We start from the raw sequence: 23713 nt of genomic DNA, 5'->3' as shown, positions 1-23713 counted from the left end.
CTTCCTTGAGGCAGGAGGACCACACAGAAGAGATCCAGAGAGGGACGTTTTATCCTCGCTAACTTAATTGCCGAGTACTTCTATTTCTGCCACTATAGATTAGTTTATTGAAGAAATCGTTAGCCATCATTTTATAATCCTCCCCCGCCGCCTCCCATCTTCGCTCCATGCGCTGTCGGAGAATGACGGAGAACTTCCTACTTTAACAGTGAATTCGGTCAGGCAGGCCCTATTAGTTTTACTGGCTGTTACATACTTGGCTGCAATTTCAGATTTTCTCTCTCTCTCCCCATGACTGGTTTATGACATCGCACAATAAATGGAAGCTTTTTGCTTTTGCCAACTTTACCTCTGATGCGTCCTTGACAGTGCCTCTTGTTTGGTTCGAATCATAGAGTTGGAAGGGGCCTATAAGAACATCAAGTCCAACCCCCTGTTCAATGCAGGAATCCAAATTAAAACATACCCAACAGGTGGTTGTCCAGCTGCCTCTGGAATGCCTCCAGTGCTGGAGAGCCCACCATCTCCCTAGGTCACTGGTTCCATTGTTTTACTGCTCTAACAACAGCTCAGTTTTTCCTGATGTTCAGTCGAAATCTGGCTTCCTGCAACTTGCCATTATTCCATGCCCTGCCCTCTGGGACGATTGATAAGAGATCCTGGCCCTCCTCTGTGTGATAACCTTTCAAGTACTTGAAGAGAGCTATCATATCTCCCCTCAGTCTTCTGCAGGCTAAGCCTGCCTGATTCTTTCAGTCTCTCCTCATAGCGCTTTGTTTCTAATCCCCTGATCGTCCTTGTTACCCTGTTCTGAACCTGTTCCAGTTTGTCTGCATGCTTCTTAAAGTGCAGTGTCCAGAATTGGACACAGTACTCAAGATGAGGCCTAACTATTACCAAATAGAGGGGAACCAATACTTCATGCGATTTGGAAACTATGCATCTGTTAATGCAGCCTAAAATAGCATTTGCCTTTTTTACAGCCACATCGCACTGTTGGCTCATATTCAGCTTGTGATCAACAACAATTCCAAGATTCTTCTTGCATGTAATATTGCTGAGCCAAGTGTCCCCCATTTTATAACTCTGCCTTTGGTTTCTTTTTCCTAGGTGTCGAACTTTGCACTTATTTCTATTAAATTTCATTCTGTTGTTTTCACCTTCCTGCTCCAGCCTATTGAGATCCCTTTGAATTTTGTTTCTGACTTCCAGGGTAGATCTCCATGAAGTAGCTGACATGTACTGTTTTTTCCTTGCCAAAGGCATCCTTTGGGAATTAAGTGATCTATTTTATTACTTATTTTTATTTAATTTGTTTTTCTTTATTAAATAAATAAATAAAACAATAGGCAGTGATACCTAATTAACAGCACACTCCTAACAATGTCTATGTCCTATTGAATTCAATGGGGCATGCTCTCAGATAAGTGGGATCAGGATTGCAGTCCTAAACGCACTTACTTTCCATGAATCTCATTGAAATTGGTGTGGTTTCCTTCTGAGCAAGCAGGCAGAGGATTGATCTGTAATGGACACAGGAATCTGCCTTTGGCTAAAACGGGACTAGCAGTCCATCTGGCCTGTTATTGTTGGAACCTGTGGCTCTGCAGATGTTGTCAGACTGCAACTCCCATCATCCTTTAGATTTGGAGCCCACTGGCTCCCCATTCCTAGTTCTAGCTGACGGTCAACAACTTTCCAGGGCCTTAGACAAAGTTTCCCCCCACCTATGTACTTGAGGCCCTTAAGTGGCAATTGACTCTGAGATCTTCTGCCTGTGATGTAGAACTTTGCTATGGGCCGTGGCTCCTCTCTGAATGACCTTGCCTTTCATTATAATCTCTTGTGTCATTAACCATGTTTTCATGGGGGAGGGTACACACATGACTGAGTGTGTGAGGGGGTGGCACGGCCACGTTGCCTAGCTCCATTTCTACCACTGTGCATTCAGTGAACGTGTGAAGTGGCCCTGCATGCACACCAACATATGCAGATAGAGTGGTCTGCACATGAGTGAATCCTAGGCCAGTCAGGATCCCCCACCCAATAGAGAGCTCCGCATGTACAGAGGAATATAGGAAGCTGCCTTATACTGAGCCAGACCATGGGCTTTGGTACATTTAGTGCAGTATTGTCTACACTGATTGGCAGCAGCACTGCAGAAATTCAGACGGTGTTCTCCCAGCCCTACATGGAGATGCCAGGGATTGAACCCAGGACCTTCTGCATGCAAAGCAGATGCTCTGTCACTGAACCGCAATTCCCTGGTGAGCACATCAATATATTTATCCCCAAATTCATGGCCCTATGACACCTTCACATATGCTTTATGGAATTTGGCATTTGGCTGAAACCCCTAATACCTGAATATATGCCCTTGCCAGTTCCGAAGTAAGATTCAACAGCTTATCTGGCCAGCTTTGCTATATCAGAGGGGAAGGGAAACACATCATTTTTTTTCTTCACCCCAAGAAGCAAAATGCCTCTGGCTGGGCCTAGCTAGATCTGCAGTCTCTCCTTGCTCCAATTCTCTGAAACACGACCTATTGCTTTGAGGCTTTAAACTTAGTTGACAGAGAACCAGAAGAACTATGGAATGAAGTCAGAGACTTTATCAGGGAAGAATGCAAAAAGACAATACCTCTAGTTAAAAAGAGAAAGACCTCAATGGATGACTGAAGAAACTCTTAAAATGGTTAAAGAGAGAAGGAAAGCAAAAGCAAAAGGAGATAGAAACACAGTCAGAACCCTAAATGCAACAAGACAATGACTAGTATGTAGGGACAAAGAGTTACTGTATAGAAATAGAAGAGGACAACAAAAAGGGTAGAACAAGAGCCCTGTTCCAAAAGATTAGAGAAATGAAAGGGAAATTTAAACCAAGAGTAGGGATGTTGAATAATCAACAGGGGAACACACTGACTGACCAAGATGAAATAAAAGGAAGATGGAAGCAATACACTGAAAAACTCTACAAAAGAGATGCCCGGATGACAGATTCATTCACGGAGGAACTGTATGAAGAACCAGAAAATTTAGAATGCGAGGTGAAAGCTGCTCTTAAAATACTTGGAAGAAACAAATCACCAGGCATAGATGGCATACCAATAGAGTTGCTACAAGCTACTGAGACTGAATCAGTCCAAATTTTGACAAAAATCTGTCAAGAAATATGGAAAACTAAACAATGGCCCACAGACTGGAAGCGTTCCATATACACCCCAATTCCAAAGAAAGGGGATCCCAGGGAATGCAGTAATTATCAAACTATTGCCTTAAAGTAATGCTCAAGATTCTACAACAAAGGCTCTTACCATATATGGAGCGAGAAATGCCAGACGTCCAAGCTGGATTTAGAAAAGGAAGAGGCACCAGAGATCACATCGCAAACATACGTTGGATAATGGAACGGACCAAGGAATTTCAGAAGGAAATCACCCTGTGCTTTATAGATTACAGCAAAGCCTTTGACTGTGTAGAGCATGAAAAACTATGGAATGCTTTAAAAGAAATGGGGGTGCCACAGCATCTGATTGTCCTGATGCGCAACCTATACTCTGCACAAAAGGCTACTGTAAGGACAGAATATGGAGAAACTGACTGGTTCCCCATCGGAAAGGGTGTGAGACAGGGATGTATTTCTATTGTTAAAAGTATTGTTAACTATTCCGTGATATGTTTGAACTAGGTTGCTGTCTTCTTAACTGGTAAAGAGTCTTGTGCATAGTTCTAAAAATTATCTGTCTTCTGTGGGCCAATGCAGATATGATATGAGAGATGTGAAGGCAGTTTCCATGAGCCATATATTGGGATGAGCTACAGATACAAATCTACATTTGAGTTGCTAAGGATCAGGGATTTTGAAAGCCTAATTTAGAAGTGTGTGTGTGTGTGTGTGTGTGTGTGTGGAAGACTTTTTGTTGTTGCTGCTGTTATTAAACAATTGGGAGTCAAAAACCTTTGCTCATCTACAGCAAGCCACACTGTACTGTGTGAGCAAAATTCTCTGGATCCAACCCACATACTACAAATTCATAGCATGCAGACTGTGACAAAGATAAGTGTGCATGCTTAACACATCCTGACCTATACATAATTTTCACAGTTCTTCCTGTACAGAGAAACTTTTTGTACAGGAAACTATGATTTATTTATAAGATTTCTTACTCGCTTTTCACCTTAAGATCAAACATATAATATATAACTGTAAAAACAGATAAAACAGTTATAATTATTTTTTTAAAAACAAGTGAAACTGTTCCAAACTGAACAGTATAAATTCAGCAAAAGTGTGACAGACAAAACACAATACCTTCATTGCTTGTTAAAAGCCAGGGTAAAGAGTTGCAGCTTACATTGAAAGGTATACAATGAAGATGCTACACGCACCTCTGTAGGAAGGAATTCCACAATTTAGGGGCTGCCCCAGAGACAACTCTCTCCTGGGCCACCATTCTGAGGGTGGCAGAACTACCAAGAGAGCCCCATCTGCCAGTCAACACCTGAGAAGTTGATAGGGATGGAGGCAGTCTTTCGGATATTTGGGGCCTAAGTTGTTTAGCCTTTTAACACAGGATAATGTTTGAAGTTATCCTATGGGATTTTTCCTAGTGTATTCTTAGTCCATTTCTCCCTGCATTCCCCCTCTCTCCAGTTTGTTTTTTAAAAAACTTTCCTTTATCTGCTCCATATCTTTAGTACAAACCTGTTTAAAATCTAAACTAATTAGTAAACAGTTGCAACAATCAAGCAAGGAAACACAAACACATTATTTACGCCGTAATGCTATTATGCATAGCCTAATCAGAAATAAGCCCAACTGAATTCACTGGGTCTTACTCCAAGGTAAGTGTGTATAGGATTGCACCCCTAATTCCTGGGGGCACTGACTGCAATTGTCATAAAAATGTCAATTGTCATAAAAATGATGGGAGCTTTTTGTGCCAATGATTTTCAATGAATAGACAGAGGACATGCAAAACATTCTGTTTAATTGCAACTTTACAGATTGACCACTTGGTGTCAGAAATGCATTTCATTCCTGTTGCTCAGGCTTCTCAAATCAGACATGCTGTCTGTTGTAACAACAGCTCTCACATTTATTTGTGATATGGTTCTTGCCAGCACAGTGCCTTATCCTTTTTATTCTGATTTCCATTCTCTCTGACATTCCCTGCATGCCTCATCAGTTTCCATTTCTCCCTCACCTTCCTTTTTCTTTATCTGTATATCCCTGAATGCTAAAACATCACTAACTATGCTGCTGACTGAAAGGTATTTGACAGGAAATGTTAATAAAAGATGTTCTCCCCCCCCCGAGGATGTTCTACATGCTCATAATTAGGCCTGTTTTGAGGGAAAACATTAATCAAAACAACTTTCAAATGGAATAGTGGTTTCTGCTGAAATGGTAAGTCCCATCATGAAAAGATTGCTTTTGATCTCATTTCCCATTTGGCAAAATCAAAATTTCTGGTCAGCAAACTGAAAGGAAAACTTTTTTAAAAGTTTAGGTTTCTTGACTAAAATAGTTTCTTAATGGAAATTGAGTTTTGAAATAGATCTTTAGTATGTAACCTGATGAAAAGTTCTGGAGAACTCAAAAATTGGCACACCATTTTATGACATTTTCATTGACCAAATAAAGCTATTGCCCTGACCAAATTTTGGAATGTTTTAATTGTTTTTCAGGTTTTTTAATTAACCGGTTATATTTCTTATTGTTTTACACTATATTCTAAAGGGTTTTCCTTTGTTTTGTTGCTTTGCAAGCTGCTTTTGTTATGGGGTGACTATATAAATGTAGTGAATTAAAATAAGTAAGTGCTGACTTTTAAACACAGAGTGAACAAAGCAATGGTAAGATGGCCTGGCTGAAAATAAAGTCTGTAAGCTAAAATGAGGGCCTGTTGCAGGCTTGAGGGGCCCCTGGGAAAGTGCTCCATGCTGGACCACCACTTAAGCTGATGGGCCCCTTTGAACACACCTGGCAGTGGTGGAAGTAGCTGCAGTGCTTCAAGGGTGGCTAGGAGCTGGCATTTTAATTTCTCTCAATGTTCCAGAGCATTTGGCATTGTGTCACCCCAGGGCATTCTGGGAATTGTAAATGGTGGCTCACAGATCCAGCTATTTGGTGCGGAGGGCCCAAAGCAGATGTCAGTTTTGGAGGACACTGCCAGAGCCTTGGTAATTGCCCTATGATGCCAGTGCCACCGCCACTGGGCCTGACTAAAATGAAGCCAACATCACCATCACTAAAACTGACCAAGGCTGTGTAGTCTCCCTGTGCGAGTCTTGTTTGGCACTGTCAAAATAAAATGCTGTCAAAAGATATCCTGGACCAACAGTCATATTTGCTAAATGAAATACCCTGATACTGCATTTTATTTTTATTTTCCTACTATATCTGTACCCAGGTTTAAATACACAGATAGGTCATGTTCTAGGAGAGTAATTGTGCCAAGGTGCAATCCTATAGGTGGCCTGGATTGCAAGAGAGGGCTTGGTAGAGCCCTCCCCTCCCTCACTGGACTGCCTCTGCACTGCGAAGTCATTCACTCTGAGGCAGTGATTCTCAAACGGTGCGCCCAGGCACACTGGTGCGCCCTAAGAGGTGGCTAGGTGTGCCTCAAATATTATGAAAGTATATTTTAAAAATGAGAAGAAACCCATTTGTGTAGGGTAAGTAATAGTTTTCTATAATTTATTTCTATTCATAGTTTAAAATATATTAATATATTTTTAATTTTGTACACGAAGTGCGCCAGAAAATTTTTATATGTTTTACAGTGCGCTGCGAACCAAAAAAGTTTGAGAACCACTGCTCTAAGGTGTCTCATATAGTAGCATCCAGAAGCATTTATCTTTCCTGGGCGTAAGCTGTACACCAGGGGCCTTTCTGAGAACAAGCCTATGGGTACTTGCCCAGGCTGTGGTGCCACTTGCTTGTTAGTAATACCATCTTATTTTTCAGGGCTGTTGTAAAGATAACAACTAGATGGTGCGCATGAAGTGCTCTGAACACTTGAGACTACTATTTAAGGGTTAAGCATTGATATTTATTATTACATTTATATCCTGCCTTGTCTACAAGAAACTTGAAACAAAATACATGGTTCTCTTTCCTTACAACATCCCTGTGAGGTAGGTGCTTTGAATCCAGGCCTTGTCTAACACTCTGACTGCTACACCACACTGGCTTTCTAATGCACACTAATTTATGCTTATGGGCTTTGCAGGATTGCACCCTTACAGACATACAACATTTATCTAACAATCTCTAGATTGCTGCCAACGTTTAACATGCAGTTGCTCTGTCCTGTGATCAGAAAAGTCATGCATCTAATCCATTTATAGTGGCACAATTTTCTGCAATGGCAAAGCATGGCTGTGTCTGACTCTAGGCTCTATATAACTGATGTCACTGGGTACTAGATTATTTCTTCCCCAGTGAATTTTCTGTCATGTTTGATTGATTTATAGGGGATTACCCCCTTCCTTGAATGGTGTTTACATCTTCTAGGTACACTAAAGTCATGTTTTTGCTCCCTCTTCCATCATTTCTTGTAAATGATTCTGCAGCTAGAGTGTAAGTTATAAACACACACAGACGCTCTCACTATTTCCTGCACACACGCAAAATGAAAAGATTCCATGAAAACTTAAGAAAACCACTCCTGGAAAATGCTTGTTTTATTATTTTCATAATTTCAAAGGCAAATCAGTGTTTCAAGTAAAGTATGCAAATGAAAATAATTGATCCACAAAATTTATCATTCATTTTTAACAGTTCAGTGCTTCTGAGATAAAGAGTTGTATCAAATTCTGCTTTGTGACCCTATCATATGTGGTCATGTTAAGTCCATTCCACCCCATTCTGTCCCTCCTCCAGCAACATTGTATGGAAAAAAGATGGCTGCCTACACGGACCACAGCGGCAACCACATTCTCCCCTTTACAATGTCCCCGGGAGCCTTTGTACTGAGGACAGCCATATTTTCCCCTGGTCAGTAGCCCCTGAGAGAGACAGAACATCATCATGTCCTGTCACTCCTAGTGGTATGTGTGGCTGCATTTTCAACACGTGTGGCAGCAGGTGTACTTTCTAGGATGCACATCCAAATGCACATCTGAGTGTGGATGCTGCCTGTTTGTGTTGCATTCCTTTTGATGACACTCAAATGCCAGATTCCATAGAAAGGATACATAGATGTGAGGATACAGAATCTACACTACTGCACATTTGGGATGCACTATCAGGAAACCATTGTAGGTTTCAAGTTCAAACCACAACTTAACATGCCCATTTTCAATGAGCCCAGGAAAGATGTGAAACAGAGTGTGATAAAATATCCCTTGCAGGCTGGGATAAAGGAAGGCAAGTGTTCAAAACCACAGCTCAGTGCCCACATATGTTTTGAAGAGAGTTATGAAAGACATAAAACACACTGTAATGCAATATCATCTCCCTTGAGCATTACAGTGGATTATAGTATGTTTCACATCTTTTCTGGCTCTCTTCAAAACTTGTGGCCATCAGCTGAGGTATCACAATAAAACTTCATAGGCACACACAATAGGATTCCCTGTTTGAAGTTCAAACACTAGCTTGGCCCATTGTACTCATTTGATGGGGGAATGGAAGAAAAACAAATGCAAAATACATTGCAATATCATTTATTTATTAAATTTATATCCCACCCTTCCTCCCAAAGGAGCCCAGGGTGTCAAACAATAAGCGATAAAAACAATAAAGTAATTGTTTATTATTTATTTATTACATTTATACCCCACCTTCTTTTCATCATAAAAACCCAAGGAGGCTTACATTTGATTCCCAGTCATTTTAAAAACATTTCCAATACAGAGGCAAACTGGGAAAGATCTCAACTTAAAAGCCTTGTTGGAGGCCACTTGAGCACTGTATTTTATTGGAATAATATGCTGTCCAGATTCAGTTAAGCTTCAAAAACGTGCAAACCCTGTTACTGAATCAGAGATTATACATATGAACATATATATTGCCAACAATGACTATCATGCTGCTTTCAAATAACTGAAGCTGTTATGTACACGTTGGGCTCTTGGTTGCAGAAAAAGTTTTGGGTCCAACATTCCTTCTTACCTCTGGCAATAGTTACTCACCTAAAGCCTTCATAGTATAAATCAATGAATTACAAAATATACATGCAGCCCTCACAATCTGATGAACCCACTAGATGGTGCTCTTTGTTAACAAGATGTTTCAGCAGGCCAAGTTGAAATGCTTCCACCAAGTTTTGCCAGTGGATAATACATAGGAGTGATTAATTGCAAAGCCATTAATTCAATCAGTTCTGATTATGTTGCAAAATGAATATTTTATATGATCATATTTTATATTAACAGATATGTGCTCATGGAACTGGTGATTTTGCAAAAATCTTCTTTAAACTTTATGGATCTTTGTGGTGTTAACAGGATCATCCCTGTATTATGCCAGCCATATCTGGACTATGGCTAAAGGGCAATTGCAACCATTAATTGAAATAGAATATTAGCTATATTTATTTATTTATTTTATTTATTTCGTTTCATTTCTAGACCGCCCATAGCTAGTAGCTCTCTGGGCGGTGTACAAAACTGGATTAAAATACAATAATATAATAAAATCAATAACACATAGCAGCAAGTTAACTAACAAAATTAAACGTAAAAACATTAAAATGCCCGGGAGTATAGCCAGGTCTTAACCTGGTGCCTAAAAGAAAGTACCGTAGGCGCCAGGCGTATCTCCTCAGGTAAGCTGTTCCAGAGTTCGGGGGCCACCACAGAAAAGGCCCTAGATCTAACAACAGTCCTACGGGCTTCCTGATGAGTTGGTACCCAGAGGAGGGCCTTAGATACTGAACGAAGTGAACGGGTAGGTTCATAGCGTTCCACAAGGTATTGCGGTCCCACACCGTATAAGGCTTTATAGGTCAAAACCAGCACCTTGAATCTAGCTCGGAAACAGATGGGTAGCCAGTGCAAGCGGGCCAGGACAGGTGTTATATGCGCAGACCGATAGGTCCTCGTCAACAACCTGGCTGCCGCATTTTGCACTAGCTGGAGTTTCCAAACAGTCTTCAAGGGCAGCCCTACATAGAGCGCATTACAGTAGTCCAATCTAGAAGTTACCAGAGCGTGAACAACTGAGGCAAGATCGTCACTGTCCAGATAGGAAAACAATCAACTAAATAATGATACTTTGCGGCTTAAGCATTAGGAAATTAGCTGTGGAAAAGAAACTCAGAAAGAGGGGGCAAACATTTCAGGAGAGGAAAACGATATTGCAAGACAGGATGCTCTAGAGCATTGGTTCCCAAGCTCTTCACCCCCATTGGACCACTTGAAAATTGCTCAAGGTCTTGGTGGTTGTAGTAATTGTAATGAGTTGGCCAGATGCTGTATGATTTTTGTTGATTCTTAATTCTTAAATTTCTTAATTCTAGAAAAGAGGAAGGCCAAGCAAGAAATTAATTGATTCCATAAAGGAAGCCATAGACCTGAACTTACAAGATCTGAACAGGGTTGTTTAGAACAGATGCTACTGGAGGTAGCTGATTCATAGAGTCACCATAAGTCATAATTGACTTGAAGGCACATAACAACAAACGTCCCATGAACTTTGCTGCTATCCTCTCCACTCCTTTCAAGTACCTCCTTCCCCTGTCACTTCTGGTCTGCCCTACTCACCTTCTGGGTGGATTGCCAGGTTCTAAGAACAGTGTTCACTGTTGCTGTGCCCACTGCTGTCCCCAGACTTGCTGTGGACCGCCTGAATGTAGCTCTCAGACCACTGGTGGTCCACAGAACACACTTTGGAAGCCCCTACTCCAGAGCTTGGGAGTCAGGTGATCCAGGAGAGACAATCCTACTGCCAGTCACAAGAACATACAAAGAACCTTGTTGGATCAGACCAAAGGCCTGTGTTCTACAGTGTCCTGTTTCCCACAGCAGCCACCCAGATGCCTCTGGGAAGTCCGTGCAAGCAGGACATGAGGACAATAGCCCTTACCCCAGTGACTGTTATTCAGGGTCATACATTCCATACCATACATTCAGAGTCTAGTTGTGGAGGTAGTATACAGCTATGATGACTCATAGCCAGGGACTATCCAAAGTCCTACTACGCAACTCAGTCTTGCCAGATTTGCAATAATTCTCATCTTTCTCTATAATCTGGGACCCTCAATATGAAGACAAGATCTTTTACAGTCTTGTTTACAGATATGCAATAGTTCCATTTTGCTCTGGCAGTGCAGCACTGATTTTGGCACCTTTGTCAAAAGGGCAACCACAATAGTTGAAGTTTCTAGTGCGATTGGTGAGTCTGAAGAAACGTGAGTGGGACAGTGTGCTCAAGGGCTGGAGAGAAAGCCTTTTTCTCTTCACTAGTGCACTTCTTGCCCCAACAGTGAGCTTGCTGTGATTCAGTTTCCCTCCCCGCTATAGTAGCAGGTCCTATAACAAGAGCAGCAGCATATGGGCCTTATGGGCCTGGACCCTGAATCCTCAGACTCAAAAGGCCTTGGCTCTGGCGCATCCCAAAAAGACCCATCCACATCAAATTCTAGACTCCCTTGGTTGTAGCTCAGATAATCTGCTTTCCATGCAGAAGCTCCCACCTTCAGTCCCTGGCATCTCCTGGTAGGACTGGGAAACCCTGTCTGAAACCCTGGAGAGCTGCTGCCAGTCAGTGTAGACAATATTGAGCTAGAGGTATCAATGGAGATATACATGGCATCTTTCTGTGTTCCTCTCTCCAAGAATGTGCCCTTGCATGTGGACTTCCAACTCCTCTGAGAATCAAGGAAGTCCTGCAGACCTTCCACTGGCCAAGTCCCCACTGCTCAAACCTTCTACAGGGACAGCTGCACCAAAACATACTGGCTCAGCAAGCTGCATTTCAGAAGGTGGTGCTTTAGTCTTGAGGATCCAGGCCAGACTGGAGGAAACCTGTGCTGTGACAACTTGTAGCTGCTGCTCTCAGCTATAGGCTAGCTTGCCTGTGCTTGCAAAGTTCTTGCTTCAGCATTCTGATCTCTAGCTGTATTGTTGCTATCCAGGGTCCTGACTTCACCCCAGTATGAAGTTGGTTTGGGAAGTCCTGGGCCTACTTCCTACCATCTCATTTCAGCAATTGGCCCTTCTTGGTGATGGAGCTCACTGTGGTTCAGGACAATGGAGGGAGGCCTTTCCCCCCTCTCAGCTTGTCTCCAAATTATGGAGCACTTCCCTCCTGCTGCACTGCTGTGGAAATCTACTATATATTTTGGAAAGTTGTTTGTTCGCTATGCATTTGGGCACATCTTAAGCTATCATAACCAAATTGTGACCCTCTCAAAACTGCACTGATTTTAACCACTAGTTTCAAAAGTGCACTGTTTTTTGGGTTTCTTGGAGTTTCTGAGCAATCCTGGGCACGAGGCTGCTAGCAGAATATAAAACCCTAAGAGTTTGCAAGAGAACAGAGAAGGGGGAGCCCTGGACCGTTTTCAACTACGTCATGTGTAAGGGCCAGCAGGTAAGGCTAGGGAAGCTACTGTTAGAGGCGAGACACTGCTTATACATGTGGCAAGATAATTCCTTGAGTGGGGCATCTGATCTGAAATGTTATAAAATTGTAGCCAATGGTTATTTATTTATTACTATTGCATTTTTTCCTGTTGGGGAGGGGGAAGGGGCTTAGGGGGGTTGCCTCAGACATCAAAATAACTTGTTTCACCTTTGGCACTATATGCCTTGACATGGAGGTAGGTGGTGGTGCCACCACTTGCTCTTCCACCTTAGGGAGCATGGTGATGACTTGGGCCACCTCCAGGTGGCTCAAAAGATGTGCAGGCCTGGAAGCAAAAAAATAAATCAGCTGCAGAATCAGTAAACAGAGTTGCTGAGCACTTTGGGTGATTGTAAGGGCCAGCCCTACCAATTGGCCGAGTGAGGCAACTGCCTCAGGTGGTAAATGTGTGTGTGTGTGGGGGGAGCAGCAGCAGTAGGGTTTTTCCTGGGTCCCCCAAGCATTCCACTCCATCACCACATGGCTGCTCCTGGGCCCCCCTAATCTGGCCTGCTGCCTCGATGTAGTAGAGGACATTACCCTATCACCAGTGTTGAAGTATGATTCAACTGCCAGTCCAGTTGGATGTGGAATGAGGATGGGCCTTCACCTTGTCCTTCACCTCAGACAGCAAAATGTCTTGGGTGATTGAGCAAATAAGCTAATGGATGTTTTTCAAAGTGCCCTACACCAAGGATAGGCAGAAGATAGTTTAGGATCTACTGGTATATCTCTGAGTGATTTGCAGTTGATCAGCAGGGATTCTGACATCCAGTTGTTTTACAACAATAACCACAATAAAAAAAAGTTCAAAAGAGGATAGGGCTTGTGCACCTTTAGTAGTGGTGCAGAAAATGGAATTTCAGCTGCTGAAATCTCTTCTTGTATGAAACCATTAAACGTGCAGGAGCCCTGCCCTCTTTTGCACTTGACCCTTCTAACTTAGGCTACTGAGATGAAGAAAGCTTGGGAGGGAGACCAAGAGTGGATTTTCATGTGACAGGACTGTGAGCTGAGGTCTAGAACAGAAAACAATTTTCTGAGTTGTGCATGCGCACAGAGGCACCTTAAAATCCCTTAATTCTAAAAGTACCCCACTTCCCATACTCTACTTGAGCTACTGTATTTCACCTTGCTTCAGTTGGTGGATCTTGGAGATCTAGTGGTGAAAAAAAGAAGATTCCACAAGCAGAAGTTTGCTGGCCTCTGCCCTACACAGATTGTACAGGTCTTAAGTGAGAAGAAAAAAAGAGAATTTGAAGAGGGAAGGTTAAGAGAAACAGCACAGAACAGTCAGAACGATGGTTTGCTGAGTAGGGAGGGCTGCACTGACTTTGCAGGGGGAAGAGCACTGTCTATGCTGTTTGCTGCTTCCCTATCAGTCATTTTCAGACTGCACACTTCTAAAATACACTTTTCTTTTTTTAGAACAGCTGCTATATTGTCCTGTAGTTTCACCTTCAAAGGATAGTCTACAAAGGCTTCTCTCTCTCTCTCTCTCTCTCTCTCTCTCTCTCTCTCTCTGAAACTGTATTTGTGATACTGGTAACATGTTGCAAAAATGATTGATACAGATACACTGAAGGTATGCAAGGACTAAAGCAGCCTAATTTCATTTGAGAACTCAAATGCAGGGCGAGGAAAATACACAATCAAACAAGCATCCTTATGATCTATAATTCAACACCTTATTCCCCAAAAGGCATCCTATACTTTTACTATTCCCTGTTTGTTTATTTAACACAATGTTGCCGACTGTCATGCAGAAATGTGTTGTTGGTTTTCTGCCTTACACACCAATCAAAATGAAAACAGGCAGGGTGCCAACACGTCAGCAAAAAGCAGAAGCCCTAATTTACAGTTGAAAATGATGCAGCTTCAAAAGCACAGGCAACATATGTTGCAGAGCATATGAATAAATCAAATGCCAGCCACAGCTAATGAAATATGCTTCAATATGCTTAACACCAAATTACTTTTGATTAAAAAGCTTACTGGAGAGACAAATGTAAACTGCTAGGTGTGCTCTCCTCAGAGTTATGTGCTGAATCTAATCTGAAATGGATAAGAACCAACAATTCATTTTCTGTGCATTTTTTAATATTATAAATAACAATTTCAAGTGTGTCACTCAAACTGCTGGAATCACTAGCACAGCCTGGATGTTTAGTGGAATCATCATTGAAATGAAGTTCAAGTGATTTAATATGCTCACCATCTCAGGTAGATAACTTGATCAATGGTATATTTACAGTGATTGAACAAACAGGCTATGTCAGTGAAGCGTTTCAAGTTATTAAGATTCTCAGCACATAATGTTCAATGCAGGATATACCTTTTGCAAAATAAGCAACAGTGAAGTATAATGAATTGCCAAATTTTGACAACAAGGCTCATAACAGTAGCTGCAGGGGTATAACACAAAGACACTAGAGAAAACATGTTCATGATATATAGATCACACTCCATAGAATTGCACAGTTTAGCTTTGGGGGCGTAGCATAGCACTCTCTTTTACCACATGGCAAGCCTTTTTGGAAAACCTGTGGGAATTTCAAAAGTAGCTTGTGATGCACAACAGGAGACTAGTTTGAGAGAAATGTTTGAGTATGTACAAACTCTTGGGCATGCTTAAAGGATGTCTGGATTGTGATCACATACAAGAGAGTGGCCAGGGCAATTGTGCCTGCCACTATTTTTGGGTGGGATTCAGTCATATACTGGAAAATTCAGGTTGTGCAATTAAAGCTGATTGCACAACAAATCTTCCCTAAAAGATTGGACATTTTGGCGATAAGGAAAGTGTCGGGAAAAAGGAGTAGAAAGTGTGGAGTAATACTTGCTTTGGTACAATCAATCATCTATATTTGCTACAAACAAATCAGGGTGAATGCTCATTAAATAGCCAACATCATCTAATCTCTTTGCAAACAAATAAGGATGAATTCTCGATAAACAAGCTATCTGGAAGCACCCTATATGTGACATCAGACCAGTAGACCACTCATTGTGTGATAACAGTTACAGCCAGAGGGCTGTGGATATACTTGTAGTGTAAGGCCAATACTCACAACCAAGCTGGCACGTTCATAATATGGGTTGAATAGATCCCCAGATTGTTTTGAAACTGACTTGGGAGAGCAGGCATACATTTTCCATCTACCAGAGGTAGCTTTTTAGGATTTTGGGTTTCTGGACTGATGCTGTAAGAGCAACTGATGCCTTTTTATGGTTCTTATAGCTTGAACCTGTATTATAAATAAGTAGCTTGGCGAAGGGTTGTGGCTCAGAGGTACAGCATCTGCTATGCATGCAGAAAGTCCGAGGTTCAATCCCTGGCATCTCTAGGTAAGGCTGGGAATGTCCCCTGTCTGAAATCCTGGGAGGGCAGCTGTAAGTCAGTGTAGATAATACTGAGCTAGACAGAGCAATGGCTGGACTCAGTATAACACAGTTTCCTGTCTTCCAGTTTGTTTCAAAAGGCATTGTAACAATCTAGTGTTCTCTCTTCACAAAGAAACCGATGAAGAAAAGCTGCCCTGAAGCATCCTACCACACGAGGAACCAAGCAGCATGAAACAAAATGCTTGAGGGGAGTGGATTCCTCCTTGTTGAAGCTGGAGGTCTTCAAGCAGAGGCTGGGTGACCATTAGGGACGCTCTAGTTCTGGACTGACTCTGTTGAGCAAGGGGTTGGACTAGATGGCCATCACTGCCCTCTGTTATTCTATTCCTTGCTTCTGTGATCCAAGTGAAAACTATTTGCTGATAGAATTTGGTCATTTTCCATGTAATGTGTCCTGGGTTTGGCCCAAAGTCCATAAGCAACAGCTTGTTTAGCTAAGATTCATAATGCTATCCTTTGGTCTTAATTTGTTCGTGTTGCTTCTGTGATCCTTCTTCCCCCACTCCAAAATGTTACTGCTTGATATGGCAGAGGATCAATAAGAATCCAATAGGGCTGGCTCAGGTAGGATTTAGTAGGAGAAGGCCTGTAGAGTCCTTGCATCTCTCTCCACTTGGTGGGCACATTTACACTTTCTTGCTGTAGGGTGTGGCAGATGCCTCTTGGTAGTACATCTCATGGATTACTTTTGATTAAAAAGCTTACTGCGGAGTCAGATGTAAACCATTGCTAGGTGAGCTCTTTTCAAAGTTATGTGCTGAATCTTATTTGAAATGGGTAGGAACCAACGATTCATCTCCTGTGCATTTTATGCAGTATCTAGAAATACCCCTGGTCTGGAAACATTTGCACATTAATCCCTCTGTAATGATAACACCAATCCATTTGATTATTTCAGAAATTCAGAAATTGTAGTTCAGATTGAACTACAAGATAACTTTTCAGCATTCAGTAAATGTATGGGAAGAGCAAGAGAAACCAGGATTATCACTCCTGCAGGAAATGTCTCTTCTCCAAATTCAAACTGTATCTTCAATTTATTTACAAGATTTCTGGGAAGTTTTTTCATGTGTTTCTCCTAGCTGCTGCCAATAAACACATCCAAAATGTGTGGGTAACTTTACCTTTAAATCTTTCAGTCCTCTACTGGCCCAAAGAATCTAAATGTAAAATGCTGCTCTGTATATACAGGCTGATATGCAGCTTGAGGCTTTGGAACAGGGCAAGATATATACACTTAAATATGTATTCAGAGGGAGTAAACAAGAATAGCTGTATCTGGATTGCATGCAGTTCCCCAAGGCATAGAAGGATGGCATATCATGGACTGAGACATTCACAGCTCTCTCATGTCCTTTTAATAACACAAATGGAAATAGTACTGTGAGGATGCAAGGAAAGGAGTGGTGGAACATCTTTCTACAGAATTTTGTTTAGCTCTGTGTGTGTGTGTGTGTGTGTGTGTGTGTGTGTGTGTGTGAGAGAGAGAGAGAGAGAGAGAGAGAGAGAGAGAGAGAGAGAGAGAGAGAGAGATCCTTCCCTGGCCAAGCTTTTGGGAGGCTAGGGGCTGATTCACATGGGAGGTAAACTTCGAATTAAAGATGTAGTTTTATCCATCGTGATAGATTTTCAAGGTTCATACTACCTTTCAATCCGCTGTTTTCTATTCACATATGGGAAGGTTTAGTATCACTGTTTCCTTGTGCCCCCCCCAAATTTACATGTTTACTCCCTCCAGACTATTACTAATGGAGAAGGGGAGGGGTTTTTTTGTTTCATAGTTTTGGGAGAGCTTGGGGGTGCAATTGACACAAAAAACTTTTTTCTGTCAGTTTCATTTCCTCCTGACGTATTTATAGCAAACCCCCTTTTTAAATTAATTAGGTATGAAATAGGGTTGCCAGGTGCAATCCCTGAGACTGATCCTGTATCTTTAGAAGAGAAAGTCAGCCAAGCGCAGGTGTTCTTACAACCCTGTAATGGGAAAAAAACACAAGGTGGAATTTTCCCTCCCCCGTGCACAACTTTTAAAGATACAGAAGACCTCTTGGTTGCCAGGCCCAGCCTCCAAGAGGTTTCCCTTTTCTCTTTCGGTTATTGCTGATCTCTGGGAAAAGAATGGGTGATGGGGGGGCGAGAGAGAGAGAGATTAGCATGGGTTATGCATGTGTGCATGCTTGTGTGCAGCTGCTGAAGTTGTTAGTTGTTATGTACTCTGGGTTGCCCCGTTTCTATAGTGCCAAGGCATTGCTGCTGCTGCCGCCACACACTTCGCAGTCCAACATTCACTTCCTTCCTGCAGATCAGCGGTGATGTGCGGGAAAGTCACAGGGGTAGTTCAGCTTCACTTTTGCAAAGCCCGAGGGAGTAGTAGTAGTAAGCGCCAGTAACAAATCACTTCCTCCCAATGCAGGAGGACAGAACGAGTCGGAAGTGGCTGTTTGAGCTGCTGGAAAGAAAATGGAATTCATGGAGAATTTAGTGGGCAGAGAAAGGGGAGGATCTGAAAGTGACAATCCACCCCCCCCAGCAAAAAAAATCAGAGCAAAACACCTACGTGGAGTAACGCTGCAAAGCGGTGACTTTTTTCCTTCACTTTTTGCATTATCCCCAGATTGGTTTAATGTGGATTTAAAGGGAAAAACTGTGTCCTAGCTTCTCTTTGCCTGCAAGGTCATGTGAACCTTGTGAATTAAGCAGGGGTGCAAGTAGCATCAATCTCACATTAACTCGTTATGTGAATGAGCCCCAAGTCATCTCCTGCTATGATGTTGTCTCTGCTTAGCTAGAGTGGAGCATTTCCCAAGAATACATACAGAGCTGCCAGGCTCTAAACTGACAGAGGCATTTCTGCCCTAACTGAATATGGTAAGAAACTGAACTCTGAGCCTTTTTCGATCATTATGTTTATTTTGTATTTACATCCCATCACATGGCCCACTGGGGCCAAAGGATTGTCGCTCCCCTCTGTTGCTGTGAAAGTGGTGCCTCAGATGTGTGTTTGGGGAACACTATCTGCTGATATTATCTCAGAAGCCTGATTAATTTTCAGGTTGGATGCTATCCTTGGACTTGGCCATTGGCCATCCCAGCATGTCAGTATTAAAGCTACAATTAGAGAAATTGAAAAACTGGGAATGCATAGTAGAAATACAGTTCTTGAATAGATAAATTAAGGTATGTAATCCTGAGTTCAGCAATAATAATATATATCTTGGGTTATGCAGAGAACACCAATGGAAATTAATGGACCTAAGCTACTCATATCTATTAATTTCAGTGGATCTACTCTGAGTATGACTAATGTTATAATGTACGCGTATCACTTAAAGTAATTCCAGTACCATAAATTTTGTATACATTGCCCATTAATTTATATACGACTTGCTAGGTATATTACATGACTTTTTCAAAACAAATTTTTAAATTTCAAATTTTAAAAAGTAGGAAAAAAGAAAAACAAAGAACAAGAAAAAAGGGAAGGAGAAAAAACCAATGATAAAACCAATGTTAGCTCACATAAAGTATACAATAAACATCAGTTCTTCCATTTGAAATTAAACATGTAAGTCAATGTAAATCCTCCATATGTCCAAATAGGTATCTACACAAAATTGGTTTTGTAGAAAATACTTTCAAATGCATAACAGATGGTGGGTGTTTGTCCTTCCAGGCTCAAGCATAAAAGTTTTTAAAAATGTTAACTTCAGAAGAAATGAAAGGAAAAAGTAAGTAACATTCTGCTATGAGGCTGTTAGAACAAAACTAACAAGGAGGATACTATTATTTTACACTAAAAAAATCATGCATAGGCTGCTACATTCATTGAATGGTGTGTGCAGTTAGCACTAAAGGTGCTTCCAGACTGTTGCTATTTACAGATGGGATTAAATCACACACTGGCAAATTCAGGTTGCACAATTATAATTGATTTAGAGCTCTTGAGCAACAAACTCACTTCTCCCAAAGATCTGACTTTTTGCGATAAGTGATGGGGAAATGCATGGTAAACTGAGGGATAACACTCGGTTTGGCGCAACATCACCTAACCTCCCCACAAACAAATCAGAATGAATGCACAATAAATAGGTTGTCTAGAAGTCACGCAACATAATTCTCAGTCTAGAAATAAGTGGGATTGTTCCTATCAATGCTGCTATTTGCTAATACGATTGACTTGGCTGACATGGGAAATAGAAGATGTGCACAATCAATCCAAGTGACATGGTTTCACTTCTATTCCAGTGTCACCTGTTGTGGAATGGAGATCAGACCAATGAGATTTGTTGAATATGTTCCTACCTATATGACAAATGTGTTGTTGGCTGTCCCTGTGGTTTGCTTGGAAGCAATTCATTGGCAGATATGCATGGTTTTTATTGGAGTGGGGATGGTATTAAGTTCTCCCCTAGTCTTGCCTTGTACATACATCTAGTTTTGTTCACACAGAAATAAATGATGGTGCACTACCTTGTTACATTGCCAGAACATTGTGTTATGTATGCATCATGTTATTCAATGTGTTATATAGCAAGTGTGGAAAGTGAACTTTGGCTTTGCCAATTCTGCAGTGGCAGTGTTAAAAATGAATACTAGTGCCAACTTTCACTACAGTAAAGACAAAACTGAACCATCAGATTCCAAATTACTTTACATTGATCGCTACTGACATATCTTCCAAAAATTACGTGTCTCCAGCTTTTCTTATGGCTTTGACTTTGGAACCAACTTTATAATTTTCCTGTACTCAGGATGAAATATCATAGTTTTTGATGTTGCTAGAGCTGAAGACTTTAATAATTTTAAATATGTGACGCCATCCTTCATTCACTTCCTTTAAAATAGTGTTAGGTTAAATGGTCTTTATGACAAGTTCTAGATAAAAACACTAAAACAAAAAACCATATATTTGTATTAGGCTTGTCAGGAACTGTGTTCCTGAATTCAATGCTGTGTATAAGTTATGTGTGAGGGAGGATATGGCACATTCTGCTATCAATACAAATTACTGTAGGAGTATTTGTTCATGCTGACTTCTTCTTCTTTACCCAATTATGCAATCTACAACATGGCTAACTGAGTAGGGGTGGGGGAAGAGGACAGAGACCCTACCCAAAGAGATTCAGGAGGGAATAGGAAGTTAAGTATCCCAATTGTTCTTAAAGATCCTTTCACATATATTAGAATTCTTGTAACTACACAGAACTGTCCCTGGTTGTGCCTTCCCAAATATGCTGGGCCTATTGGATTGTTAATCATCCACAAATTATGTGGCAGATAATTTCCACCCTTGCTTATCCTGGTATACCAACATGAATCAGGTCAAACACAGAGTAATGCTTTGGGCTGTAATTGTATACCATTTAACCTGAGTGTAAACTCTGTTTAATTCAGTAGACATCTATACAGTTGTTCAGTTAATCTTGCAGCAATAATATCAGATAATGACTTGGTCTCCACATAACACTAAGCCAGAGTTTGTTTAACAAACCATGAGTTGTCCCATAGACTATTAAACAAACTGCCCCATTTCTCCCACATTTGCTTTGACCATGGTTTAGCATTGTTTGTGAATCAGGCCAATGATTTGGCCGGTGCTGTCCGATGAGTTTGATAACTGAGCAATGGATAGGACTGCCCTGTTCAAACTCAGTACTCTAGTGTTAATATAGTATTCCTTCTTTTTGTTCACATTATTTTATTCCGTGTTGTACTACATTTTTCCAAAGTTTGAATGTTTTCTTTTACATGGCACTAATGGGCACCATAGTGCCCTCAGACATGCTTTGGTGCCTGCCAAGGCCCCTGGCCCTTTTTGATTTTTTTTTTAAATGTATTTTTTATTTTTGTTGAGAGGCTTGCCTTTTTTTTTTTTACTGTGTTTTATTTGTTTTGGGGGTGTGCACGATGTTTTCCCTGTTGTTTGGTGGGCCAGACTTCTGAGCATTGCAGGGCTTTCATCTATAAAATAAGTATTTACTGATAGGTAAAAAATCTCTTCAACCACAAGGATTCTTCATGTTCCTATAGCCCACAGATATTTCTATCAAACTTTAAAAAGCAGGGAAATTGGGCACCTATAGTGAATGCACCAGGGGAGCAGGAGACCTAACCTTCTCTCTGAGATATTGTACTGCCCTACAAATTTGTAAAAATGCAAACACAATTTGAGTTTGTCTTTCACAGTCCAATCCACTTCCTGTGTAGCTTGGAAGAATTTTGTAACATGTGCCTCTGAGCATATGGTGAGTGCGATATCTCAGAGAGGAAGTCAAGTCTCCTGCTGCCCTGTGCATTCACTATAAATGCCCAATTTCCCTGCTTTTTAAAGTTTGATAGAAATATGTTACGCTGCAGCCAACTCAGAAGGGACAGGAAGGGGGGAGGCATGAGTTTCAGGCTCCTTCGCAGTCAGAAGAAGCAGAGTTGGGGATTGTTGTGTCTGAGCAGGAGCGTACGGGAGGGGGGCAGCCTTCTCTCCAGCCAGTTCCCATGAGTAATGCCCTTTCTGAGGAGCCGCCCACGCCGCCCCCAGTTGACGCAGAGAACTTGTGGGAGGAAGCTTCGGAGTCAGTGCCAGTCCCTCCTTTTCCAAGCAGTTCCCAGGAGGATTCCAGTGTGGCACCGCCTCCTGACCTCGAGCCTGTTGCTTGGGAGCAGATGTCTTCGGATGAGCAGTTGGAGGCACGTCCCCTGTCTCCTCGTTCCCGCTGCCACGAGAAACGGACAAGGCAAAGACAGGAATTACGAAGGAGTCAGAGATTACGTTCAAAAACATTTCCTATATAAGCCTGCGGCTCCCAGGGGGGGGTCGTTGAGTCAACTTCCTTCACACGTTGCAGAGCATGTCTAGAGTATAGTTAGGGACTTTAGTGAGTTAGTGTATAGTTTCCATGAAGCGCAATGCCTTTGATGTATCCATTACTCTAATAAAACGAGATTTACTTGCACACACACTCCAGGCTCATTCTTTCGGCTCTGGACAGGACAGTTTGACTCAACCACCATCCCTACTCGAACCTGTTCCCATGGCGGATGGCATGGAGCAGAACGGAGCAAGAGGGTGAGTACCTATCACCATGGAAGCCTTGTATGCTGAGATCCAGAACCTCCGAGTGACTACACAAGCCCTCCAAACCGAGAACCAAACCCTCAGAGCCGCAACGCAAGCCTTGCAAGTGGATAACCAGAATCTCCATGCCTTGGTCGCCCAAGTCCAAGCTGCGCCTTCAGGGGCGGCAGCCCCTGTGAAATCTCCAGTGGGACTCTCCATGCGATACGGGGGCCAGAGTGAACAGTTTGCCACGTTTCTAGCCCAATGTGAGTTATACATTCAAGTGCGCAGAGCTGAGTTCCCAACTGACGACGCGAAGGTGGCGTTCATCATCAGTTTATTGGAAGGAGAAGCGGCAAAATGGGCCACCCCGTATTTGATTCGCAACGACCAGATATTGCGCCAGTTTGATGCCTTCAAGAATGCGATGGGGGACATGTTACGAGACCCCCAGAGGAAGGAGACGGTTGCCCTCCAGTTAGGGACCCTGAGACAGGGAAAGGGGTCTGTAGGGCAATACACGAATGCTTTTTGTGTTTTGTCTCAGGAGACGGAGTACAATGACCCTTGATGTACTTCTACAGAAATGGACTGAGCCCAGAAGTGCTGGATGAACTGGCGCACTCCACACCCCCAGACTCACTGAGGGGTTTGATTCAACTGAGTTTGCAGAT

This window comes from Rhineura floridana, chromosome 1, assembly GCF_030035675.1.
Source record: "Rhineura floridana isolate rRhiFlo1 chromosome 1, rRhiFlo1.hap2, whole genome shotgun sequence".
Taxonomy (NCBI): domain Eukaryota; kingdom Metazoa; phylum Chordata; class Lepidosauria; order Squamata; family Rhineuridae; genus Rhineura; species Rhineura floridana.
This window is presented reverse-complemented; position numbering follows the sequence as displayed.